The sequence below is a fragment of the Prionailurus viverrinus genome, chromosome C1 (assembly GCF_022837055.1).
Source record: "Prionailurus viverrinus isolate Anna chromosome C1, UM_Priviv_1.0, whole genome shotgun sequence".
Lineage (NCBI taxonomy): Eukaryota > Metazoa > Chordata > Mammalia > Carnivora > Felidae > Prionailurus > Prionailurus viverrinus.
Window position 1 is genome coordinate 178,074,082 of NC_062568.1, and position 25,392 is coordinate 178,099,473.

The 25,392-nt window shown below is 37.6% G+C and overlaps 1 protein-coding gene across 5 annotated transcripts in view; it reads right to left on the reverse strand.

Moving 5' to 3' along the window:
- The window catches only part of MAST2 (microtubule associated serine/threonine kinase 2), a 220,881-nt gene that overhangs the window by 59,787 nt on the left and 135,702 nt on the right, over window positions 1–25,392 (reverse strand). The window lies entirely within an intron of this gene.

The window sequence follows — 25,392 nt, forward strand, 5'->3', positions numbered from 1 at the left end:
ACCCACCTTATGCTGTACCTGCCAATGAAAACTGTATATAAATTTATTTGAAAGGCAATTTGGGAAGCTTGCCATTTATATTCATCCAAATATTTACCAAATACCTACTTTGCACCAGACAGTGTTCTAGATGCTAGGGAAGCAACAAGAAACAAGAGAAAGTTTCTGTCCTCAAACTGGTGTACTGCTTGAAGAAAGACAAAGATAGAGGAGTGGAGGGAAGGGGTAGAATGTTCAAAAAATAGTAAAGTGGGTGACAGGAGGGGAGAATGACAGGAAAAGGAATAGCTTATAAAGGCTATGGGGGTAGGTCACAGCCAGACTCTGTAGGACTGGTAGACGGTCATAAAAAACTATCGGAAATGTGAGGAGAAACTACTGAAAGGATTGAGATCAATCTCAAGAATGCAATTATGATTAGAAATAATAAATACTCTTTCCTAAGAAACTATGAGGACGAATCTAATCATGTCTTACAGCCCTCATTATCTCAGTCACCATCATATCTCCAAGCTTCGCTTTCTCAATTTGACACAGTCTCCCTCTATTCTCTGATCTTCCAACAAAAAAGCTTACACTGTGCCTCCCATGAACTCATTCTGTCGTCAGCAAACTCCCTATATTCTCAACTTCTTTGTTCAAAAATCACTTTAAATTCTAGTTCTAATTAAAACTTGGCCCAACACACACACACGACACCACAGTCCTGGTGAAATCCCAACACTTTCAAACCCAGCTTTCCATCTATTTTACAACCGCACTCAGGCAGCTGAAGATGACTAAAGAAAAATCCAAAGTCATGCTGGCTACTGTCTCTTTATATTTATGATGATAAATATCAAGTGGGTCTCATTAACCATACTACAGTCACCTAGGCAATGTGTGCTCGCTCTCGCTCTCGCTCTCTCTCTCTCTCTCTCTCTCTCTCCAAGACAACTAATTTGCACCTTCTCTCCAAACCTCTAGTACTCCTTCCCCAAATCTCATCCTCATATGCTGACTTTGCTTTTTATCCAACTGGGTGTAAAAAGAAACAACACAAGGGGCGCCTGGGTGGCTCAGTCAGTTGAGTGTCCAACTTCGGCTCAGGTCATGATCTCACGGTTTGTGAGTTTGAGCCCTGGTTCAGGCTCTGTGCTGACAGCTCAGAGCCTGGAGCCTGCTTCAGATTCTGTGTCTCCTCTCTCTCTCTGCTCCTCCCTTGCTCACACGTTCTCTCTCAAAAATAAATAAAGATTAAAAAAAAACCCACAAAAATATTTCATATTCCTGCTCTACAAATCCACCAACCTAAATTTGTACCCATATACTCATTTCTTATCTACAACAGCAGAAGGAAGGCCATACTCCTATTGAAGGCAACTCCTTGAATCTCCTCCTTAAGAAGTCTGCACCTCCACTGCCCTCCCTCTCCTATGCCATGAATTTCTACTTCCTACTGAACCATTCTCATCATCATAAAAACATGCTGTCATTTCTTCAATCTCAAGAAAATAAAAAGAGGGGTGCCTGGGTGGCTCAGTCAGTTAAGCGTCCAATTTCGGCTGATGTCATGATCTCACGGTTCATGGGTTCGAGCCCCGCATCAGGCTCTGTGCTGACAGCTTAGAGCCTGGAGCCTGCTCTGGATTCTGTATTCCTCTCTCTCTCTGCCCCTCCCCACTCAGGCTCTTTCTCTGTCTCAAAAATAAATAAACATTAAAAAAAAAATTTTTTTTAAGAAAGAAAATAAAAAGAAAATCTTTCACAGACTTCCCTGACTTGTGCAGTTCTTTCCTCCCCTGTTTAGGAAAGAGTCCATGTAGGTAATTCTGTACTTGTCACTTTCACACCTTCATTTCCTATTGTCTTGTTAGTCCATTCTAAACAGTCATCCCCATCTTTGCCATTAAAACCACTGTTATCAAAATCACCAGTGATTTTGACCCTCATTTCATGTAACCTCTCAACATCATTTGCAGTTTCAACTCTCTCTTTAAAAAAAAAAAAATTGGGATATAATTTGCATTCAATAAAATATATAGATCTTAAGTGTTCTGTTCAATAAGACAATTATATACATCCATATAACATCCAAAACAAAAGACAGAAATATTCTATTACCCCAGAAATTCCCATGTGACCCTTTTCCAGTCAACCCCCTCGTCCCTCAACTACTTTCTTCTATCACCATGTTATTAATTTTGTTTTACTGGATCTCCTATAATTAGAATTGTACACCATGTATTTTTGTGTGTGTTTGGCTTCTTTTGTTCAACCTAATATGTGTAACTCTTCCTGAGATACTTTTCTTTGTTTAGTTTCTGGGACCTGATGATTTCCTGGTTTTCTTCCTCTCACTAGCTGCTCATATTTTATTCTCCTTTACTTGTTCCTTCTCTTCCTGACCTCTAAATAATTTAGTACTGAGGCTCAGATGTGAAATATCTTTTTTCTCTACCTATACACACTCCCTAAATGATTTTTTTCCAGTTTTCCAGTTTTAAATCTTTGATGTTGATGATACCCAGCATTTTATTGCTGACTCTGTGCTCTCTCCTGTGAGTGCAAGACTCATATATTCAAGTGCCTATTTGACATCTCCAACTGGATGCCTTAAAAGGCATCTCAAACTCACACTTCCACAACAGAGCTCTTGAATTTCTAAAATCTGCTACTCCTCCCTACATTGTACTATCTCATTGTATGGAATCACCATTCCTCCAGATGCTTAGGCAAAAACCTATGAATCGTTGCTTATTCTCTTTTCTTCACACCCACATCCTAAACAACCAGCAAGTTCTGTGGAATTATACCCTAAAAATATATCCTGTGTCCAAGCCGTTCTATTTCCAATACTACCACTACTTCAGTTAAAGTCTATAAGATATTTAAAAAAAATTTTTTTTAATGTTTATTTGAGAGTGGGGGGAGCGAGGGAGGGAGGGAGGAACAGAGGGAGAGGGAGACACAGAATCCGAAGCAGGCTCTGAGCTGTCAGCAAAGGGTCTGATGCAGGGCTTGAACTCACAAACTGTGAGATTGTGACCTAAGCTGAAGTCGGATGCTTAACTGACTGAGCCACCCAGGTGCCCCAAACTCTATAAAAGATTCCTAAATGATTTTCCTTCCACTTTTGTTCTTCTTACTCATTCCCCTGCCCCTACCAGTCTATTCTTCACCTCAGCCATAGTAATATTTTAAAAACCATAGATGAAATTATGTGAATTCCTTGTTTTAAAACCCCAATGGCTTCCCATCATACGTGGAATATAATTTGGACTCCTTACCACAGTCATTCAAATTAACCCTACTGTAAAGAATTTTGGGGGCACCTGGGTGGTTCAGTCAGTTAAGCATCCAACTCTTGACTTCAGCTCAGGTCATGATCTCATGGTTGTGAGATCGAGCCCCACGCCCAGCTCTGCGCTGAGGGAGCAGAGCTTGCTTAGGATTCCCTCCCTCTCTCTGCCCACCTCTCCCCCTAGCTCACGTGCACACTTGTGCACACATGCACGTGCTCCTTCTCAAACTAAATAAACCTAAAAAAAATTTTTTTAAGAATTTTTTTTTGGGGAGCACCTGGGTGGCTCAGTCAGTTAGGTGTCCAACTTTGGCTCAGAACAAGATCTCTTGGTTTGTGGGTTCAAGCCCCACATCACGCTCTGTGCTGACAGCCCAGGGCCTGGAGCCTGCTTTGGATTCTATGTCTCCCCTCTTTCTCTGCTTCTTCCCCACTCATGCTCTGTTTCTCTTTCTCTGTCTGTCAAAAACGAATAAGCATTTAAACAAAAAGATTTTTTTTTTGAAATTAAGGATCTTAGGTAAGGTTTTGTATTTTGGGTTTTCTTAAAAAGAATCATACCTATGCTTATTCAATCTCTTGTTCTAAGGGCAAGTAAGATCTAAATATTCTCAAGAAAATAAACTCTAGACCCTTCAAGTTCTGAACATGAGACATTTTACAGAATGTACATAGGAAATTATACTGACCATTGAAAAGCTTACCCAGATCAAAGGAATCCTGAGTAGAAAGATATCTCAGAGACTTCTGTACTTCAGGTCACTATTCCCTCAACAGTTACCCTTCCCTCCTTGACTTACTCAGTTTTACCCAATTTTTAGAAAGTATGAGCTCAGATTAGGTTTTATGTGAATTTTCCTTTATTCTTTCAAGCAGAAAAATGTTTCTCTTCCTCGCACCCCCTTAGCACTTGTGGCTTATCCTACTCACAGTCTTAGTGTCACTGTGGTACACTAGAAAGAGATAGGACTTTGCAATTAGAAGATCTGAGTTTGAGATTGGCTGTTTGACCTTGAACAAGCCTCATAAATTCTCATGCTCTGGTGTTCTAAAATATAAAATGAAGATAATATAAACCTTATGTGTCATTCTGGACTTTTCTCTTTCTTTTATATATCAACCCATCATAAATTTTGTCGGCCTTAACATCAAAATATATCCAAATTCTGATCATTTCTTACTTCTTTCACCATTACCACCTTGGACCAAGCTACCATCATCTTTTATTTGAATTAAGTAAAATAGCTTCCTCACTGGTATTCGTGTTTCCACTCTTGTTCCCTTGTCATCTATTCTTAACAAAACACCCTTTAAAATATAAATCAGAAAAGACTTCCACTTCCAATCATGATGGAATAACAAATAATATATTTACCCTCTCACCTTATATAACTAATAAGCTGAATTAAAAAAAAAAAAATTTTCAGACATTGGACAAGTAGTAATTCAGGACAGTGATCGCTAAGAGAAGGGATTACCTGAGGTTACTATCTGAAAAGACCTCCCAGCAACAGTGCAGGGAGGACGTGACCTGCACAGGGCCTGTCAGTGTCCCTGAATTGAAAAAACTACCCAAGAGAAGGAGGTGAAAATTCCTCAGTGTATACATAGGGTTAGGAATAGTTTGTGTTCCTACCAGTCAGAAGGAGAAAACCTGGTAATTCATGGTACAGCAGCAAGAAAATATTAGTCCCAAATGTTACTCTGGTCTTACCTAACAAAGCTTAAAAGCAATCCTTAAAAAGATCAAACTATTTCCAAGTAACTTAACTGTGTCCCAGAACAAGGCTCAAAAATATGGAAAGTAATAAAAAATGACATACCTGATAAAGGGTTAGTATCCAAAATATATAAAGAAGTTATAAAACTCAACACCCTCCCCCAAAAATAATCCAGTTAAAAAATGGGCAGAAGACATGAATAGACATTTTTTCCAAAGAAATTTTTTCTACATGAATAGACATCCAGATGGCTAACAGACATATGAAAAGATGCTCAACATCACTCATCATCAAATTAATACAAATCAGAACTACAGTAAGATATCACCTCAAACCAGTCAAAACAGCTAAAATTAATAACACAAGAAACAGCAGGTGTTGATGAGGATGCAGAGAAAGGGGAATTTTCTCACACTGTTAGTGGGAATGCAGACTGGTGTAGCCACTCAAAAACAGTATAGAGATTCCCCAGAAGGTTAAAAAATAGAACTACTCTATAATCCAGCAATTGCACTACTAGGTATTTACCCAAAGGACACAAAAATATTAATTCAAAGAGATATATGCACCCCAATGTTAATAGCATCATCATCAACAGCCAAATTATGGAAAGAGCCCAAATGTCCATTGACTGATGAATGGATAAAGAAGATGTGGTGTGTATATGTGTGAGTGTATATATACACAATGGAATATTATTCAGCCATAAAAAAAGAATGAAATCTTGCCATTTCTAATGATGTGGATGGAGCTACAGAGTATTATACCAAGCAAAATAAGTCAGACAAATATCATATGATTTTACTCATGTGTGGAATTTAAGAAACAAAACAAACGAACATAGAGGGGAAAAAGAAAAAAAAGAGAAGAAAACCAAGAAACAGATTTTTAACTGTAGAGAACTGATGGTTACCAGAGAAGAGGTGGGTGGGGGGATGGGTTAAATATGTGATGGGGATTAAGGAGAGCACTTGTAATGAGTAGCAGGCACTGTATGGAAACATTGAAATCATTCAATTGTATACCCGAGACTATTATTACATTGTATGGTAACTAAATGGAATTAAAAAAAAAAAAGGAATATGTTCAGCATATAAGCTAAAATTCATAGTTGTATATATAATAAAAAATTACTAGGCATGGTAAAAAGGAGGAAAATATGACCCATAATTAAGGGGGAAATGAATAGACCCAGAAATGACACAGATGATAGAATTAACAGAATATTAAAACTGTTATTATAAATATATTTCATATTTTCAATAAGGTATAGGAAGGTATGAACATGTAAAGGAGAGATTATAGATGACATTTACAAAACACACAAAAAAACTTCTAGAGATTAACAGTCTCAGATGAAAATTAAACTGGATGGCACTAACAGAGATGAAGCACTGCAAAAGAAAAGATTAGCGAATGTGAGCATAGCAAGAGAAACTATGCAAAATGAAACAGAGGAAAGAGAATTTTTAAAAATGGAAAGAGCAAAAGTGAGCAGTGGGACAACTTTAAGAAGACTAGATGAGTAATTAGAGTCTCTAAAAGGGAGGGAGGGACATAAAAAATATTTGAAGAAATAACTGCTGAATAATTTCTAAATTTGATGATAATTATAAACTCACAGATCCAAGAAGCTCAATGAACCCCAAGCACAAGAAGCATGAGGTGGGGCGCCTCGGTGGCTCAGTCAGTTAAGTGTCCAACTCTTGATTTTGGGTCAGGTCATGATCTCCTGGTTTGTGGGATTGAGCCCCATATCAGGCTCCACGCTGACAGCATGGAGCCTACTTGGGATTCTCTCTCTTCCTCTCTGTCCCTCCTGTGCTCATTCTCTCATAAATAAATAAATAAACTTAAAAAAAATAGAAACATGAGTAACCAGTGTACATCATAATCAAATTACTTAGAACCAGTGATAAAATCTTAATAGCACCACATAGAAAAATTATGTAATACACAGAAGCACAAAAATAACAATGACAACAGATTTCTCATTAGAAAAAGATGCAAGACAGAAGACGGTAAAGAAACACCTTAAAGTACTGAACCCAGAATTTAATACCAAGCAAAAATATCTCTCAAAAAGGTAGTCAAAATAAAGACTTTTTTATACATATAAAAGAAGAACTAATTCATTACCAACAGACCTTTACTATGATAAATATTAAAGAAAGGCCTTCAGGGAGAAGGACATGACACCAGATAGAAATCTGGATCTACACAAAGGAAAGAAAAGCACCAGAAATTGCGAATATGCGGGTAATATAAATCACTTGTTTTTATTTTTATATCTCTTTACAGGATAATTGAGTTTTAAAGGAAATATAATTTACTGTGGGCTTTACATACATATGTAGATATAAAATGTGGGACAGCCACAGCACACAGGCTGGGAGGGAAGAATGGAAGTGTACCATTGTGAGGCTCTTACATTAAATGTGAAGTGATATACTACTTGAAGGTAAACTGCGACAAGTCAAAATTTTATATCTAAACACTAATGCAACTACCAAAAAAAGTATAGTTAATAAGACAACAAAGAAAATAAAATGAAATCATAAAATATACTCAATCCAAAAAAAGGCAGAAAAAGGAGAAAGGAAAAAACAAGTACAGCAGGACCAAAAAGAAAACAAATAGCAAGATAATAGACTTAAGCCAATTATACCAATAACCACATAAAGTAAAAGTGTACTATACATACACTGTCAGATTGGACAAAATAGCGGGACCAAACTATATGCTGTTTATTATTTGTGGCAGCCAAACCTAGAAACTACCTCAAATATCCACTGACATGAATGATAAATCATAATACACCCATATAGTAGACAACTACTCAGCAATAAAAAGGAATGAACTACTGATTCACAAAGTGGATAGATCACAAAATAGGCTGAAAGTAAAAAGAAGCCAGACATAAAAGAGTACATACTGAATGATTCCATTTATATAAAATTTAAGAAAATGCTAACTAATCTACAGTGACAGCAGATTAATGGTTGCCTGTCCAGAGGCAAAGGAGGGATTATAAAGAGGCATGAGGAAATTTGGGGGACTTATAGATAGGTTATCTTGACTGTCATAATGGGTTCACAGATGTATCCACATATCAAAACCCATCAAATTATATGCTTTAAACATGTATAATCTATTATGCTTCAATCATACCTCAATAAAGTTCTAAGAAAAAAATTTTTTATAATGTTTTTTATTTATTTTGAGAGAGCACAAGCAGGCAAGGGGCAGAGAGAGGGGAACACAGGATCTGAAGCAGGCTCTGTGCTGACAGTAGTGAGCCTGATGTGGGGCTTGAACTCAGGAACCACAAGGACAAGATCAGAGCCGAAGTTGGATGCTCAACTGACTGAGCCACCCAGGTACACCCTAAATTTTTTAATATAAGCAGTATCAAAGTTACTCTTCTGCTTAAAATTCTCCCTGTCTCACTGAGAGTAAAAGTCAATGCTCTTATAGCAGCTTTATGTGGTCTGGATCTCCATTTCCTCTCTCCCTTTTACTCACTCTATTCCAGATACATGGGCCTCCTCCCTTTCCTTAGAGTATGCCAAACCTTTACAAATGATATTTCCTTTGCCTATGTTTGCTCAGATAGCCTCATGGCTTGAACCCTCACCTCCTTCTGTCTTTCCTCAAGTGCAGTCTTCTCAATGAATTTTCCCCGAGTCATTCTATTTAAAATGTAATCTCCTCCCCAAACTCTCTATCTCCCTTTCACAATGTATTTTCTCAACAGAACTTACCACTATCTAACATACTATATATTTTGCACATATTGTTTGCTGTCTCTCTTCCCATTAAATAAAAAAAATTTTTTTTAATATTTATTTATTTTTGAGACAGAGAAAGGGGGAGGGGCAGAGAGAGAGGGAGGCATGGAATCCGAAGCAGGTTCCAGGCTCTGAGCTGTCAGCACAGAACGTGACACAGGGCTCAAACTCCTCAACTGAGAGATGACCTGAGCTAAAGTCTGACGCTCAACCGACTGAGCCACCCAGGCACCCCTATCTCTCTTCCTATTAGAGTCTAATTTCTAGGGGAGCCTGGGTGACTCAGTCGGTTAAGCATCTATCTTTGGCTCAGGTCATGATCTCACAGTTCATGGGTTCAAGCCCCGGGTTAGGCTCTGTGCTGACAGCTCAGAGCCTGGAGCCTGCTTCAGATTCTGTGTCTCCCTCTCTCTATGCCCTTCCCCTGCTTGTGTTCTTTCTCTGTCTCAAAAATAAATAAACATTAAAAAAAAAAAAAGAATCTAATGTCTAGGAGGCCAGGCAGGGGCTTGTGTATGCTTTGCTTACTGCTGTATTCCTCAATTCCTAGAACACTGCCTGGCACATCGCAGGCTCTCAAAATGTACTTGTTAAATGAACGAGTGGATGAATATGCTTTGTTACAAGGATTAAAATAAAAGAGGATACTTGTATACCTGGCACATGAAAGATATATCAAACCATTATGTTTAAACTTCTTGTGTATGAAAATGGAGATCTCTTGGCACTGCAGGGACAGATAATTGATTCTAACTTCATTTGCCATGATTTTATTTAAAATTTAAAATAAAATCCCCAACACTAAAGATCATATTTCCAAGCCACATGCCTTTTTATGAAGGTACACATAATCTCAATTGGCAAATCTGTGACAGCTGCCAGGGGAAAAAAAGGTCAGACATCCTGGTAAAGATGCCATGACTCAGCTGAGATACAAAACAAGGAACCGGCTAATTTTTCCATTTCAACAGGCTCTGGCCATTTCCCCAGGATCCTAGAAAATAAAGAACAGGTCTTAATTCCTTCATCCCAGTAAGACAAAAGTACTGGATGTTTACAGAATCAGCCATGCTAACTCTCAGCTGATGGGAGGAAACCTAGACGCCCCCCTGAGCTGATGCTCTGTTGCCTATTGCAAAGACTGTGTTAAACCAGACTGCTGCTCAGTACTATCCCAGTCACTTGGTCACTTGAGCAAGACCTGACATTTCATACTATAAGCTTCACACAGTCATCTCAGTGGATGGTGGTAGCAACAACTAAAGCTGTGCCATCTCTTTGATACCATCGAATTATGGCCATATTTGGAGAGATCCCAGCCTTCAAAAATTCCTCCTTCCATCTACTAGCAGGTATTCAAATCTGACCCCTGCTTCCCTCCTTGCAGGAGCTGCTATAAACTCATTTAGGAGGTCTGCTTCCCAGTCTGAAGCAATACAGGGTACAGAGTAGGATACATGGTCTGCAGGCTCCTTATACCTCTCCAAACCCCAAATCCCACAAGTCCAAGTGCTCCTAGAAACTTGAGAACTCTGTAATTGGCTAACACATGGCTACTTCCCTTCAGAATTTAGAATGAGGAAAAGGCCACTTCTGGTTCATTAAGTACGATCAATAAAATATAGAAGAATTTGGGGTCATTTAAGTAAGGTCAAGTACTTCCAGATGTTATTTCAGAGTAACAACCACAACCATGATAATATCCCTATAAAGACTGAAAAGCTAGACTTGCAAATTCATTCTATGAGGTCAGCATTACAAATAAAAACACTACAGATAAAACCAGATAAAAACACTACAAAAAAAAAAACAGGTCAATATCTCTGATAAACATAGATGTAAAAACCCTCAACAAAATGCTAGCTAATCAAATCCAACAATACATTAAAAAAATCCACCCACCACAATCAAGTGGGATTTATTTCTGGATGCAAGGGTGGCTCAATATTTGCAAATCAAATAACCTGACACATCACATAAACAAGAGAAGGGTTTAAAACCATCTGATCATTTCAATAGATGCAGAAAAAGCATTTGACAAAGCACAACATCCATTCATAAAAAAAAAAAAAAAACCCTTAGCAAAGTAGGTTTAGAGGGAATGTACCCCAACATAATAAAGGCCATATATGAAAAACTGAGAGCTTCCCCCTAAGATCAGGATGTCCATTCTCACCACTTTTATTCAACACAGTACTGTAAGTCCTAGCCACAGCAATCAGACAAGAAAAAAAGGCATCCAAACTGGTAGGGAAGAAGTAAAACTTTCACTATTTGCAGATGACATGATACTATATATAGAAAACCTGAAAGAGTCCACCAAAAAACTGCTAGAATGGATACATGAATTCAATAAAGTCACAGGATACAAAAACAACATACAGAAATCTGTTGCACTTCTATGCACTAATAACGAGGTAACAGAAAGAGAAATTAAGAAAACAATGCCATTTATAATTGCACCAAAAAGAATAAAATACCTAAAAGGCCTGTATTCTACAAACTATAAAACACTGATGAAAGAAATTAAAGATGACACAAAATAATGTAAAGATGTTCCCTGTTCATGGACTGGGAGAACAAATACTGCTGAAATGTCCATATTACCCACAGCAATCCACAGTTTTAATAAAACCCTATAAAAAATATCAACAGGGACGCTGGGCTGGCTCAGTAGATACAGCATGTGACTCTTGGGTTTCAGGGCTGTGAGTTCGGACCCCATGTTGGTGTGGAGATCACTTAAAAAATAAAATCTTTAAAATTTTTTTAAAATGTTTATTTATTTTTGAGAGAGAGAGAGACAGAGTAAGCAGTAGAGGGGCAGAGACAGAGAGGGAGACGCAGAATTAGAAGCTGGATCCAGGCTCTGAGCTGTCAGCATGGAGCCTGACACGGGGCTTGAACTAACAAACTGCAAGATCATGACCTGAGATGAAGTCAGACGTTTAACTGAGTGAGCCACCCAGATGCCCCTAAAAAAACAAAATCTTAAAAAAAATTTTTTTTTTCATAGAACTAGGAGAAATAATCCTGTATTTGTATGGAACCACAAAAGACCCTGAATAGCCAAAGCAATCTTGAAAATGAAGAACAAGGGGAGCCTGGGTGGCTCAGTCGGTTAAGCGTCCGACTTCGTCTCAGGTCATGATCTCATGGTTTGTGGGTTCGAGTCCCGCATTGGGCTCTGTGCTCTGACAGCTCAGAGCCTGGAGCCTGCCTCCGATTCTGTCTCCCTCTCTCTCTGCCCCTTCCCTGCTTATGTTCTCGGTCTCTCAAAAATGAATAAATGTAAGAAAAAGAAGAACAAAACTGCTGGTATCACAATCCCAGATTTCAACATTTAATAAGATATAATACAAAGCTGTAGTAATCTTAACAGTATGGTACTGACACAAAAATAGGCACATAGATCCATGGAACACAATAGAAAGCCCAGAAATAAACCTATGATGATATGGTCAATTAATCTTTGACAAAAAGACAATATTATACAATGGGAAAAAGACAGTCTCTTTGACAGTGGTGTTGGGAAAACTGGACAGCTACATAAAAAAGAATGAAACTGGAGGTGCCTGGGTGCCTCAGTTGGTTAAGCGTCCAACTTGATTTCAGCTCAGGTCACAATCTTATGGTTCATGAGACTGAGCCCTGCAGAGCCTGCTTGCCATTCTGTCTCTCCCTTTCTCTCTCTCTCTCAAAATAAATATTTAAAAAATAATAAAACTGTTTATTAAAAAAAGAATGAAACTGGACCACTTTCTTACACCACACACAAAAATAAACTCAAAATGGATTAAAGATCTAAATTTGAGACCTGAGACCATAAAAATCCTAGACGAGAGCACAGGCAGTAATTTGTTTGGCATCAGCCAAGGCAACACTTTTCTAGATATATCGCCTGAAGCAAGGGAAACAAAAGCAAAAATAAACTACTGAGGCTACCCCAAAATAAAAAGCTTCTCCACAGCCAAGGAAGCCATTAACAAAACTAAAAGACAATCTACTTAATGGGAGAAGTTATTTGCAAATGATATATCCGATAAGAAGCTAATATCCAAAATACATAAAGAACTGATACAACTCAATACCAAAAAAATAAAATAACCCAACTTTTAAAAAAGCAGACATAAACAGACTTTCTCCAAAGAAGACATACAGATAGCCAACAGACACATGAAAAGATGCTCAACATCACTCATCATCAGGGAAAGGAAAATCAAAATCAAAGTGATACCACCTCAGACACATGTCAGAATGGATAAAATCAAAAACACAAGAAACAGTAAGTGTTGGTGAGGATGTGGAGAAAAAGGAACCCTTGTGCATTGTGCACTGTTAATAGGAATGCAAACTGGTGCAGCCACTGTGGAAAACAGTATGGAGGTTCCTCAAAAAATTAAAAATAGAATTACCATATGATCCAGTTATTCCCTACTATTTACCCAAAGAGTACAAAAAGACTAATTCAAAAAGATACATGCACCCCTATGTTTATTGCAGCATTATTTACAATAGCAAAGATATGAAAGCAACCCAAGTATCCATCGAATGATGAATGGATAAAAAAGATGTGGTGTATGTGTGTGTGTATATATGTATATACAGAATGGAATATACAGAATGGAATATTACTCAGCCATAAAAAATAATGAAATCGAGGGGCGCCTGGGTGGCGCAGTCGGTTAAGCGTCCGACTTCAGCCAGGTCATGATCTCGCGGTCCGGGAGTTCGAGCCCCGCGTCGGGCTCTGGGCTGATGGCTCAGAGCCTGGAGCCTGTTTCCGATTCTGTGTCTCCCTCTCTCTCTGCCCCTCCCCCGTTCGTGCTCTGTCTCTCTCTGTCCCAAAAATAAATAAACGTTGAAAAAAAAAAAATTAAAAAAAAAATAATGAAATCTTGCCATTTGTAATAACATAGATGGATCTATTGGGTAAAATATTAAGTGAAATAAATCAGAGAAAGACAAATGCCACATGATTTCACTCATATGTGGAATTTAAGAAACAAAACAAATGAATAAAAAAAGAGAGAAACAAAACCAGAATCTTAACTACAGGCAATAAACTGATGGTTACCAGAGGGGAGGTGGGTGAAGGGATGGGTGAAATAGATGAAGAGGATTGAGTGCATTTTATTAGCGATGAGCATGGAGTAATGTATAGAATTGTTGTATCATGGGACGCCTGGGTGGCTCAGTTGGTTGAGTGTCCGACTTCGGCTCAGGTCATGATCTCACAGTTCAAGCCCCACCTCAGGCTCTGTGCTGACAGTTCGGAGCCTGGAGCCTGCTTTGGATACTGTGTCTCCCTCTCTCTCTGCCCCTAACCCACTCGCATTCTGTCTCTGTCTCCCTCAAAAATAAATAAACATTAAAAAAAATTTTTTTAGAATTGTTATATCACTATATTGTATACCTGAAACAATTATAACATTGTAAATTATACTGAATTTAAAAAGTGAATGAGTAAATAAATAAGAAAACAAAGACTGAGAAGGTAGAGTGGGACAAAAGTGTGTTCGCTCAGTCAATAAAGGGTGCTGCTTAGTTAGAAATAAATCCGTTATTTATCTCTTGCCTAGATTATTTTGACAGCTTCCTAACTATTCTCTCTGGTTTACTATTGTCTCCTATTCCCAGTCTCTTCTCAACACAAGTAGTCACAGTGAAAGCATCAATCAGATTATTTCACTCCGCCCAAAACCTTCCAAAGGCTAATTTCACATGGAGATCACAAGCTAGAGTAATTGCACTAATTATTCCCTCTAGCTGAAATGCTCTTTCTGCAGCAATACAATGGCAAAAATCCCTTACTCTTTCAAGACCTTACTAAAATGTCACCTACCCCATTTCCCTATATGATACTGTGACCTGCTCTCCCCTAATCCCCCTTACTCTACCTTTTCTTTTTTTTTTTCTTTAGATGACAGCTCTTCTTGGATTAATCAAGTAGTTTTTTAACCCTGCTTCATTGATTTGGAAATTATACACTGTTTTATTTTCTTTTTTAAAAAAGTTAAAGTTTTAACAAGGTTAGCCAATATCTCAACCCTTCTATATAAAATTATAGAATCCTAACTCCAATTCCTTCCTATTCCCTTTCAATTTACATATTATTTGCTCCCGTATTTTGGGTCTAGCTTGCTTTCATATTGCCAAATTAATAATTATTATTGTTTTACACAAGAACTGCTTGCTTAGATTTACTCATATATTTTCCAATTTCTTTGCTCAGCACTTCCTCTTGGATCTCGCTTAGCAATGATTTCAGTGAGAATGTGATACTGATCAACATTCTCAATTTTGTATTTGTCTGAAAATGTCTTTATTTTGCTCAATGACTTCCAATGATAATTAAGCAGGTATGGAATTCTACAACCATTTACTGAGAGTGACTTTTTTCTCAATATCTTAAAGACATTACTGTATTGTTTTATGGCTCCCCCTATTATTACTGTTAAGGAGCTTGCTCTTAGGATTACTGCTCCTTTGTAAATAATTTTTTTTCCTCAAGTTCCTTTTTTTTTTTTTTTTTTTTTTTTTTTACCATTAACTTTGGTGTACAGATATAATTCACATACCACAAAATTCAACCTTTTCAAGTACACCGGTCAGGGGTTTTTAGTATACTCACAAGTCTATGCAACCATCACCACTAATTCCAGAACATTTTCATGAAGCCCCAAAAGAACTCCTTTAGCCATAAATAATCACTCTCCATCCCCCATTCCTCCCCCACCTCCCTTCCCAGGAAATGACCAATGTACTTTCTGTCTCTATGGATTTACCTATTCTGGATATTTCATAGAAATGGAATAATACATTATATAGTCTTTGTGTCTGGCTCCTTTCAGTTAACGTAATGTTTTCCAGATTCATCCACATTGTAGTATTTATCAGTACTTCATTTCTTTTTATGGCTAAATAATATTCCATTGTGTGAATATGCCACATTTTATTTATCCATTTATAAATTGATGGATACTTGGTTGTTTCTATTTTTTGACTTTTGAAAATAATATTGCTATGAACATTTGTATGTATATCTGTCTTCAATTTTCTTGGGTGAACTTCCTCCCTGAACTCATTTATTAGAGTTCTTTTAGCTTTTGTTAATTCTTGAGGGTTCTCTAGCTGCTTTTAAGACCTCTCTTTTTATGGTTCTGCAAGTTGACTGCAATGTTTCTAGATGGAGATTTATTTCTGCTTATTGTGCTTCATGATGTTATTTTATTTCTAATCAATTTTGGAAGGTCTCAATCATTATCTCTATGAATACTGCCTTTCCCCCATTTCTCTATATTTTGTTGGACATTCATATTGTATCTTCCATACTTCTTAGCTCTCATTCATACTTTACATCTTTCATCTCTGTGCTGCACTCTAGATAAAATTTTACTCACTTTGGGGGCACCTGGGTGGCTCAGGCGATCTGACTCTTGATTTTGGCTTACGTCATGATCCCAGGGTTGTGGGATTGAGTCCTACATCAAGCTCAGCATGGAACCTGCTTGGGGTTCTCCCTCTCTCTCCTTCTGTCCCTCTCTCCTCCTTGTGCTCTCAAAATTTTAAAAATTAAAAAAAAAATAGGGGCACCTGGGTAGCTCAGTTGGTTAAGCGTCTCATTTCCGCTTGGGTCATGATCTCAGAGTTTGTGACTTTGACTCCCACATAGGGCTCTGTGCTGACAGTGTGGAGCCTGATTCAAATTCTCTCTCTCCCTCTCTCTCTCTGCTCACCCTCTCTCAAAAATAAATAAACACTAAAAAAATTTTTTAATTAAAAAATTTACTAACTTTGTCTATGGCTTTACTATATAACCTGTAAAGTTTTCAAATTCAAGGACACAATATATTTATTTATTTTTAAGTTTATTTAAGAGGGAGAGAGAAAGAGAGCGCACACATGAGTAGGAGAGGAACAGAAAGAGAAGGAGAGTGAGAATCCCAAGCAGGCTCTTTGCTGTCAGTGTGGAGCTTAATGCCGGGCTCAATCCCTTGAACCGAGAGACCATGACCTGAGCCAAAATTAAGAGTCAGATACTTAACTGACTGAGCTACCCAGCCATCCCAATGACAACATATCTAATTTCTTGAATTCTAATTTGCATTCTTCCCAGATACGCCTGGTCTTTTTTACTAAATATATGTGTTTCTTCTCTTGTGTCTCCTTTTATATTTTTATTCATTTTAAATATACTTATTTTATGGGGTGCCTGGGTGAGCATCCGGCTTCAGCTCAGGTCATGATCTCGTGGTTCGTGGGTTCAAGCCCCGCATCGGGCTCTGTGCTGACAGCTCAGAGCCTACTTCGGGCTCTGTGCCTCCCTCTCACTCTGCCCCTCTCCCACTCATGCTCTTTCTCTGCCTCTCAAAAATAAAGAAATGTAATAAAAAAATTTTTTTAATATACTTATTTTATAATCTTTATCCATAATGCTATTTTCCAAAGTTCTTAGGCTTATAGTTTCTTTCCTTTTTTAATTTGAGAGAGAGAGAACACGGGGTTGGGGTAGGGGGAGAAAGAGAAAGACAGACAGACTCTTAAGCAGGCTTATGCTCAGTGCAGAGACCAACTCAAGGCTTGATCCCATGACCCTGGAATCATGACCCGAGCCAAAATCAAGAGTCTGACGCTCAACCAATTGAGCCACCCAAGCGTGACTGTTTCTTTTTTTCTATTGAATCTCAGTTGTGGTGAATCGTTTCCTTTATGATCTGTTTCTTTTGTACTATGAAATCACTTTCAGTGTGGCTTTGTTTATGGGAAAGTTGTACTATGTGATTTGAGGGTGTGTCATTTAAGTGAAATTTTGAGTTTCTAACAGACTTGTCAAGGTTATTACCACCTAGAATCACTTCCTAGGCCACATATACACTATAAACTCCAGGCCCCAAATTCACTTGAATAAAAGCCCTACAGTTAAAAATTCTCAAGGGAAACTTTTTAATTATTAATAGCCCTATTTACACAGATGAGACTAAAGAAATTTTCATTTCTCCATGCCAGTGGGTAAACTGTTTTCTTAGTCCACTGGGGGCAAAGTTCTTTGAGGGTCCTAATTATATATGGGGTCTCAATTCTATGGTACCTCAGAATCTCCTTACCCAAAACAAGCTTAAGGCCTTATCCTCTTTCCCCTAAAGGAAATCAAGACCAGTACACCTCCTCACTAGTCCCTTTCTTAGAAGTTCCAACACTGGTTTCCACCATTCAGGTACTGTTTTTTTTAGAATTAGGTCCTGTGGCATTTTCTTCACAATCTACTGAATTTAGCTATGCATGTAAAGCAATAGTCATAATAGCTAATATTTATTAAGTGCTAACCAGGCACTGTTTAAAGCACTACATGTAGTATCTCATACCCTATGGAGTAGGTATATTATTATTCCCTTCATACAGATAAGGAACTTGAGGCACAGACAGGCTAAATCGTTTGCCCTAAGTCACAATAAGGTACTAACATTCTTTGAAACCTAATGTAATTTACATCTCTTTGCTCTGGGACTTTCTTAATGTGGAGCTCCATTCTAAAGATGATTAAGGGGTGCCTGGGTGGCTCAGTTGGTTAAGTGTCCAACTCTTGATTTCAGCTCAGGTCATGATCTCACAGTCATGGGATCAAGCCCAGCATCGAGCTCTGCACTAAGTGTGGTGTAGAGCCTGCTTGAGATTCTTCCTGCCTCTCTCTCTGACCCCTCCCCTGTTTGTGCTCTCTCATTCTCTCAAAATAAATAAATAAACTTTAAATAATAATTAAAAAAAAGATAATTCAGAAGGCATGTATCCACAAAAACAAGGGCATGATTCAGTTGATAGCAGATTATAATAGCCAAACCTAAAAGTCTCAGCAACAAGGTCCTGCAATGATACCAACTTACAGTGAAAAGAAACAAACAAAGGTCTAATGCTCAAATGTCAATGTCCAAGGTATCACCACATGGATTTAAAAGACCCAGAATGTAGGGCACCTAGGTGACTCAGTTGGTGAAATGTCTGACTCTTGGTTTTGGCTCAGGTAATGATCTCACGGTTCATGAGTTCTAGCCCCACGTTGGGCTATGTGCTGACAGTGCAGAGCCTGCTTGGGATTCTCTCTCTCTCCCTCTCTCTCTGCCTCTCTCTCTCTCTCTCTCTCTCTCTCTCTCAAAATATATAAATAAACTTAAAAAAAATTTTAAAACACCCAGAATGTTTGGAATGAATTGATACTTTTAAAGTAAAAAACATGAGAAGAGGGGAACCTGGTCAAATATAGATCAGTGTAATGTCCTCCCCTGGAATTGTGTAACATAGTGGGAAGATTCTCTAACGTGACAGTGGCAACATGTCTCCACTCCCAGTCTCAAGATGAAGAAAGAGCTGCCCACCACACCTTAGTAAATGTGCCCACCACCTACATACCAGATAATTCTGTCACTGGTGACTGTAGGTCACATTCCCAGAGGTCTAAATAAATAAACCTGATAGTAGAGATAGGAGAGAAATTTAAAAGCCCTAGACTGGGGACTGCTTCAGAATTTGTTTATTCTAAGCATGTCTGTATTTCCAATGCCTGGGACAATGGCTGAACCACAGTTGTTGTTATTATTTGGATAACTAATGAATGGGAGAGAATGGTCCTGTCATACATTTTTAAAGCAGTACATCTCTTGGTAATTAAAGGAAAGTGGCCAATGAGACTAAGGATTTTGTCTTTGAATGAAGTATACCTCCACTACAGAGGCCCTTCACAAATAAGGGCCCTGGTAAAATGAAATAGTATAAAGTTACTCCTGATTACACAGTGTCTGGGAAGATGTGGTAAATTTGGTTTGTCTTCACTAGTTTCCACGGTTTCCATATTTCTTTGGAAATTCCAAATTATGAACCCATTCCCAAGTTACATTTCCAGACCAGTTTCTTTGAAAGTTACTGGTTAAAGGGAAATACAAAAATGTCTTGTACTCTATATGTTAGTCCAACATCCAGATTAAACCCTGCATTAGTAACAACCCTCTTCTGCCTCCTTCCTTAATAAATAACCCAGCTGTCTGTCCTGTGCCCAAATTTCCATAATAGATAAGATTAAAACAGAGTTCTGTTTCTGTGAAGCAGACATGAGTACAGAGGCTACTTGAAGGACTAGGCCTCCACTTTCAGTAGTCAAACTCTGTGACAATGGTTTTCAGTGACAGTTAATTTTAAGGTTCTATGCCAGGCACTCAAAGGACTAAAAAATGTGCACATATAATCAATCCTTGGCCTTCAGAGACCAAGAAAGAAGAAACTTAGATATGTCAGGGAAGAGAACTCAGGCAACATATACTGACACAGGTTCCTTTTAAGAATCTGGGTGTCTATGCTCCATAAAAATGAGAGTCAACTAAGAAGAAGGCAGAAGGTCTGAGGAACTCAGAACCCACAGTGGAGAGGTACTGGGAATTCCATGACAACAACTATGTCAGAGGACTGGAGAGTAATCAGTCTAGACCAGAGCAGAAGGTGAGAGGCCTCTAGGAAGAATAATGCTGGGGTGATTTGATCATTTGATATAGAGAAGCACTTTGCAGCTTAGATGGAAAATTTTATAATGAATAAATGAATTCTACATAGAATATAAAGCAATGCAAAGATGAGATAATTATTACCCCCAGGAAAACAAAAAGTCATAAAAGAAAACAAATAGAATATAGCATGTAATGACTCAATTAGGAATAATAACTATGAATTCATAATAGTTTAACATTGATATAGATAAAATAATTTTTAAAGTAGTTACTTCCTAGTTAAGTATCCCGAATCTTGATTTCAGCTCAGGTCATGATCTCACGGTTTGTGGGATCAAGCCCTGTGTCAGGCTCTGAGCTGACAGCATGGAACCAGCTTAGGATTCTCTCTCTCCTTCTCTCTATCTGCCCCACCCCTGCTTATGCGCTCTCACTTTCTCTCTCAAAAGAAATAAACATTTTAAAAAATAAAAAATAAAGTGATTACATTTAAGAAAATCAAGAGTGGTAAGAATGGAGTAAGAGAATACCCAAGTTTTCTAAGACTTAAAGAACTGACTTTTAAAATTATGTCCATATATTTGACAAAATAAAAGCTAAATTTAAAATGTGGGTAGATTACACATATGTAAAGTGAACAGGAAGAGGGTGGTTGTGATAGAAGATTTGCCCAGATAGAAGAAATGTGTATTAAGCAGTAACATGATAGTAGTGATTATGGTGCATTTTAACTGGTACAACCATGGTTCGAATTTAACCTACAGCAGTATGTTTAAAGAAAACCAGCAAATGATCACCTCAAACCTCTGCTCAAAATCCTCTGACAACTGCCAGAGCCAAGTAAATATCTAACTTAGTTATTAGCATGCCATGCCATGATATGGCCCCACACTGACTTGTCCTACCTATCATCTCTCTACAAATCCACTCTCCCCACACTTTACACCCCAATGCTAAACAAGTCCATGCCATTATGTTTCTACTCCCTTGCACATGCTATTGCTTCTATTAAATACAAGGTCTACCTGACAAGTGTGTGTCAATTCCTCTCTTCTCAAGTCAAGAGTTTCCTCATCTCTAAAGCCTTCCTTGTGTTCTCCAGAGCAAAATGAGACATTGGTTTCCACACACTGGCACTGAATTTTGTATAACCTTTCATTACAGAATTTATTATGCATCTCCACGCAACTCCCACCACACGCCAGGTAGCTTTGTAGGAGAAAACTAACAAACTTTCAAGGAACAAGTAATTCATGTCTTATAAAGTTGTGCAGGAAAATAGAGTAAGATGGAGAGCTGCCTAAGTTATTTTATAACAATAGTATAACTTTGATTCAAAGCCAGATAACAACAGCCTAAGAAAATTATGGGCCCATTTCCTTTATAAATATATATGTTTTAATTCTATAAAATTTTAGCAAACTTAATTTTAAAAAATACTGTGATCAAGTAGGTCCACAGACCCCAGAAGGGCCCTGAGGCCCCTTCAAAAGGACTGCAAAGTCAAAACTATTTTTATAGGAACACTGAGACATCATTTGGCTTTTCTCACTGGGTAACATTTGTACTGATTTTACAACATCAAAGTGGGTAAAACTTCTGAAGCACCTCAGCAGAAATTAAAGTAGTCATAGTTTTTTTCACAACCATTCACTTGCGGGGGTTGGGGGGAAACAACTAGATTCACTTAGAATGTTCTTATTGCAGCAATAACAATTAGTAATTTCGTTAAATCCCGACACTCTTTAGAGGCACCTGCCTGGCTCAGTTTGGATAGCATGTGACTCTTGAATTTGGGGTTGTGAGTTTAAGCCCCATGTTGAGTGTAGAGGTTACGTTTTAAAAATATTGACTATCTTTTAAATATTCTACATGACAAAATGATTAATTATGCATTAAATACTACTGCTGAATTATCAAAGTACAATAACTGTGTTGAAGAAGACATGCCATTGTTTGTGAGCCACTTTTTTTCCATGAACATCATTTTACAGTTATTCAGACTTAAGAACCTGCAAACATTTTCTGGAAATGAACAAAACAAGCTTATCACTTTAAGGAAAACAACTGAAAGTATTTGTTGCCAATGATAAGTTTAAACTTTTAAGCAAAAATCAGAATTTTGAAAAACTTGTATCGTGATTTTGACTGCTTCCCAATGTTTATACTTTGCTGATAAGAGTGATGTTGATATTAGCAAATGTGATTTTTTTTCATATTGTACAACTGAAATGTATCAACATTTGAGAGAAAAATAAAGAGAAAAAGTATTTGATATATATCTTTTAATATAAAGAAATTCTCAAGAAAACAGAAAACGAAAGACATTTTCTTAATTTCAAAAAGGATCTTTACTCAAAATTTAAAGGAAAAATTATACTCAAGGAAAACTATATTCCCTTTGAGGCCAAGGAAAAACACAAGGGTACCTACTCTAATTGCTATCCCTAAACCTAATGCCAGAAGCTCTGGCCAATTAAAGTAAAAAAAAAAGAAAAAAGAAAAAAAGAGAAAACAAAAAAATGAGGATAGCATGGAAAGATATAAAATTGTAATCTTTGCATATACTAGCAATAACTATGTAGAAAACCATTCACAACAGTAGTCAAAACACTTTAAGAAATCCAATGTTAAGAAAGTCAGACAATACAATCAATAATGGGACGATGAATTTCTTTAAGTCAAAATTCAACTAATACAAATCTGAGGAGTGTCTGGGTGGCTCAGTCAGTTTAGTGTCGCTCTTTATTTTGAGGGAGAGCAACAGCAAGAGAGAGGAAGTGGATAGGGGAGAGAGAAAGGAAGAGAGAGAATCCCAAACAGACTCTGTACTGTCAGCACAGAACCCAGTGCAGGGTTCAGTTCATGAACTGTGAGATCATGACCTAAGCTGAAATCAAGAGTCAGACCTTAGTTGACTGAGCCACCCAGGCACCTCTTGCACGTGCTTGAAAGAAAGAAAGAAAGAAAGAAAGAAAGAAAGAAAGAAACCTGGGAAAGACCTGCAAATACAGAACACTTTAGCTTATCAGAAATATAAATGAATAGCATTTTAAAAATAAAGATTAATGCAAAACTAGCAGTAATGAAATAAGAATTGTTGGGTATGGAAAAGAATTTAATTAAATGTCTTATAAATTAAAATTATAGACATTGAAAGGATAAATGGATAAAGAAAATACGGCATATACTGACAGTGGATTATTATTCAGCCATAACGAAAATGAAATCTTGCCAAGTGCAACAACATGGATGAATCTCAAGAGCATTATACTACGTGAAATAAGTCAGACAGAAATAGATAAATACCACATGATCTCATCTATATGCTAAATCTAAAACAAAAAACTGAGTTTATGGATATAGAGAACAGACTGGTGGTTGCCTGAGGTGGGGTGGGAGGTGGGGGGCAAAATGAGATACAAATTTCCAGTTATAAAATGAATGTCATGGGAATTTAATGTAGAACATGGTAACTCTAGTTAATAATACTGTATTGCATATTTAAAAGGAGCTAAGAGAGGGGATCTTAGATGTTCTCATCACAAGAAAAAAAGCCTCTAACTGTGTATGGTGATGGATGTTAACATATTGTAGTGATTACTCACAATACATACAAATATCGAATCATCATATTATATACCTGAAACTAATATAATGTCAATTTTAAAAATTACTAAGACTCAATGATGAGGTAAACTCTGAGGCAAAGTAATTAGAAAGAGAATTAGTGAAAGACCGTTTTAAGGAACCAAAGACACAGTGATTAAATGGTTATATGAGTTTGTTTCCTGAATTCTATTTGGGACCATAGTGTAGAGGCCTAAGCACAGACTTAACAACTAGAGAGAAAAAAACTGCAATATAATGAGCTTACTTATCAACCACAGACACTTCCAAACAGTCCACTTCACTGCCTTGGTTCTTCTTCCACATAAACTTCATGGAAACATTTAGACTAGGAAGAACATACCTCTTTTTAAAATAATTAGTAATCCAAAAGGGACCAGAACAAAATCAATCAAAGACACAATAGAAAATTAATGTCTAGAATATATAAAGAACTCCTACAACAAACAACACCAGATTTTAAAATGAGCAAAGGGGGGCACCTGAGTGGCTCAGTCAGTTAAGCATCCGACTTTGGCTCAGGTCATGATCTCACGGTTTATGAGTTCAGGCCCCATTTCAGTCTCTGTGCTGACAGCTCAGAGCCTGGAGCCTGCTTTGGATTCTGTGTCTCCCTCTCTCTCTCTCTCTGCCCCTCTCTCACTTATGCTCTCTCTCTCTCTCTCTCTCAAGAATAAAAATAAATAAATACAATAAAAGGAAAAAATAAATAAAAACAAATAAATAAAACGAGCAAAGGCCCTGAGGGGCACCTGGGTGGCTCAGTCAGTTAAGAGTCCGACTTCCGCTCAGGTCATGATCTCGCAGTCGGTCGGTGAGTTTGAGTCCCATGTGGGGCTCTGTGTTAACAGTTCACAGCCTAAAACCTGCTTGGGATTCTATGTCTCCTCCTCTCTCTGCTCCTCCCCCGCTCATGCTCTGTCTGTGTCTCTCAAAAATGAGTAAACGTTAAAAAAAAATTTTTTTAACGAGCCAAGGACTTGAATAGACATTTCTCTTAAGAAGATACATGCATGGCCAAAAAGTACATGAAAAGCTGCTCCATATCACTAATCATCAGGAAAATGTAAATCAAAACCACAATAAGCTACCACTACATACCCACTAGAATGGCTATAATCAATAAGACAAAATATCTAGTGCAGGTAAGGATGTAGAAAAACAACCCCTCAAATATTGCTGGTGGGAATATAAAATGATATAGCCACTGCAGAAAACAGTTTGGAGGTTCTTAAAAAGTTAAGTATAAATTTACCATACAACACAATTTCATTCCTAGGATTCTGTCCAAGAGAAATGAAAACATATGTCCACACAATGACATGTATGCAAATGTTCGTAGCAATATTTACACCTAATAGTCCCAAACTAGAAACAACCCAAATGTCCATCAACTGGTGAATGGATTAACAAAACGTGGTCTACCCATACAATGAAACATTATTCAGGAATAAAAAAGAATGAACTACTGATGTGTG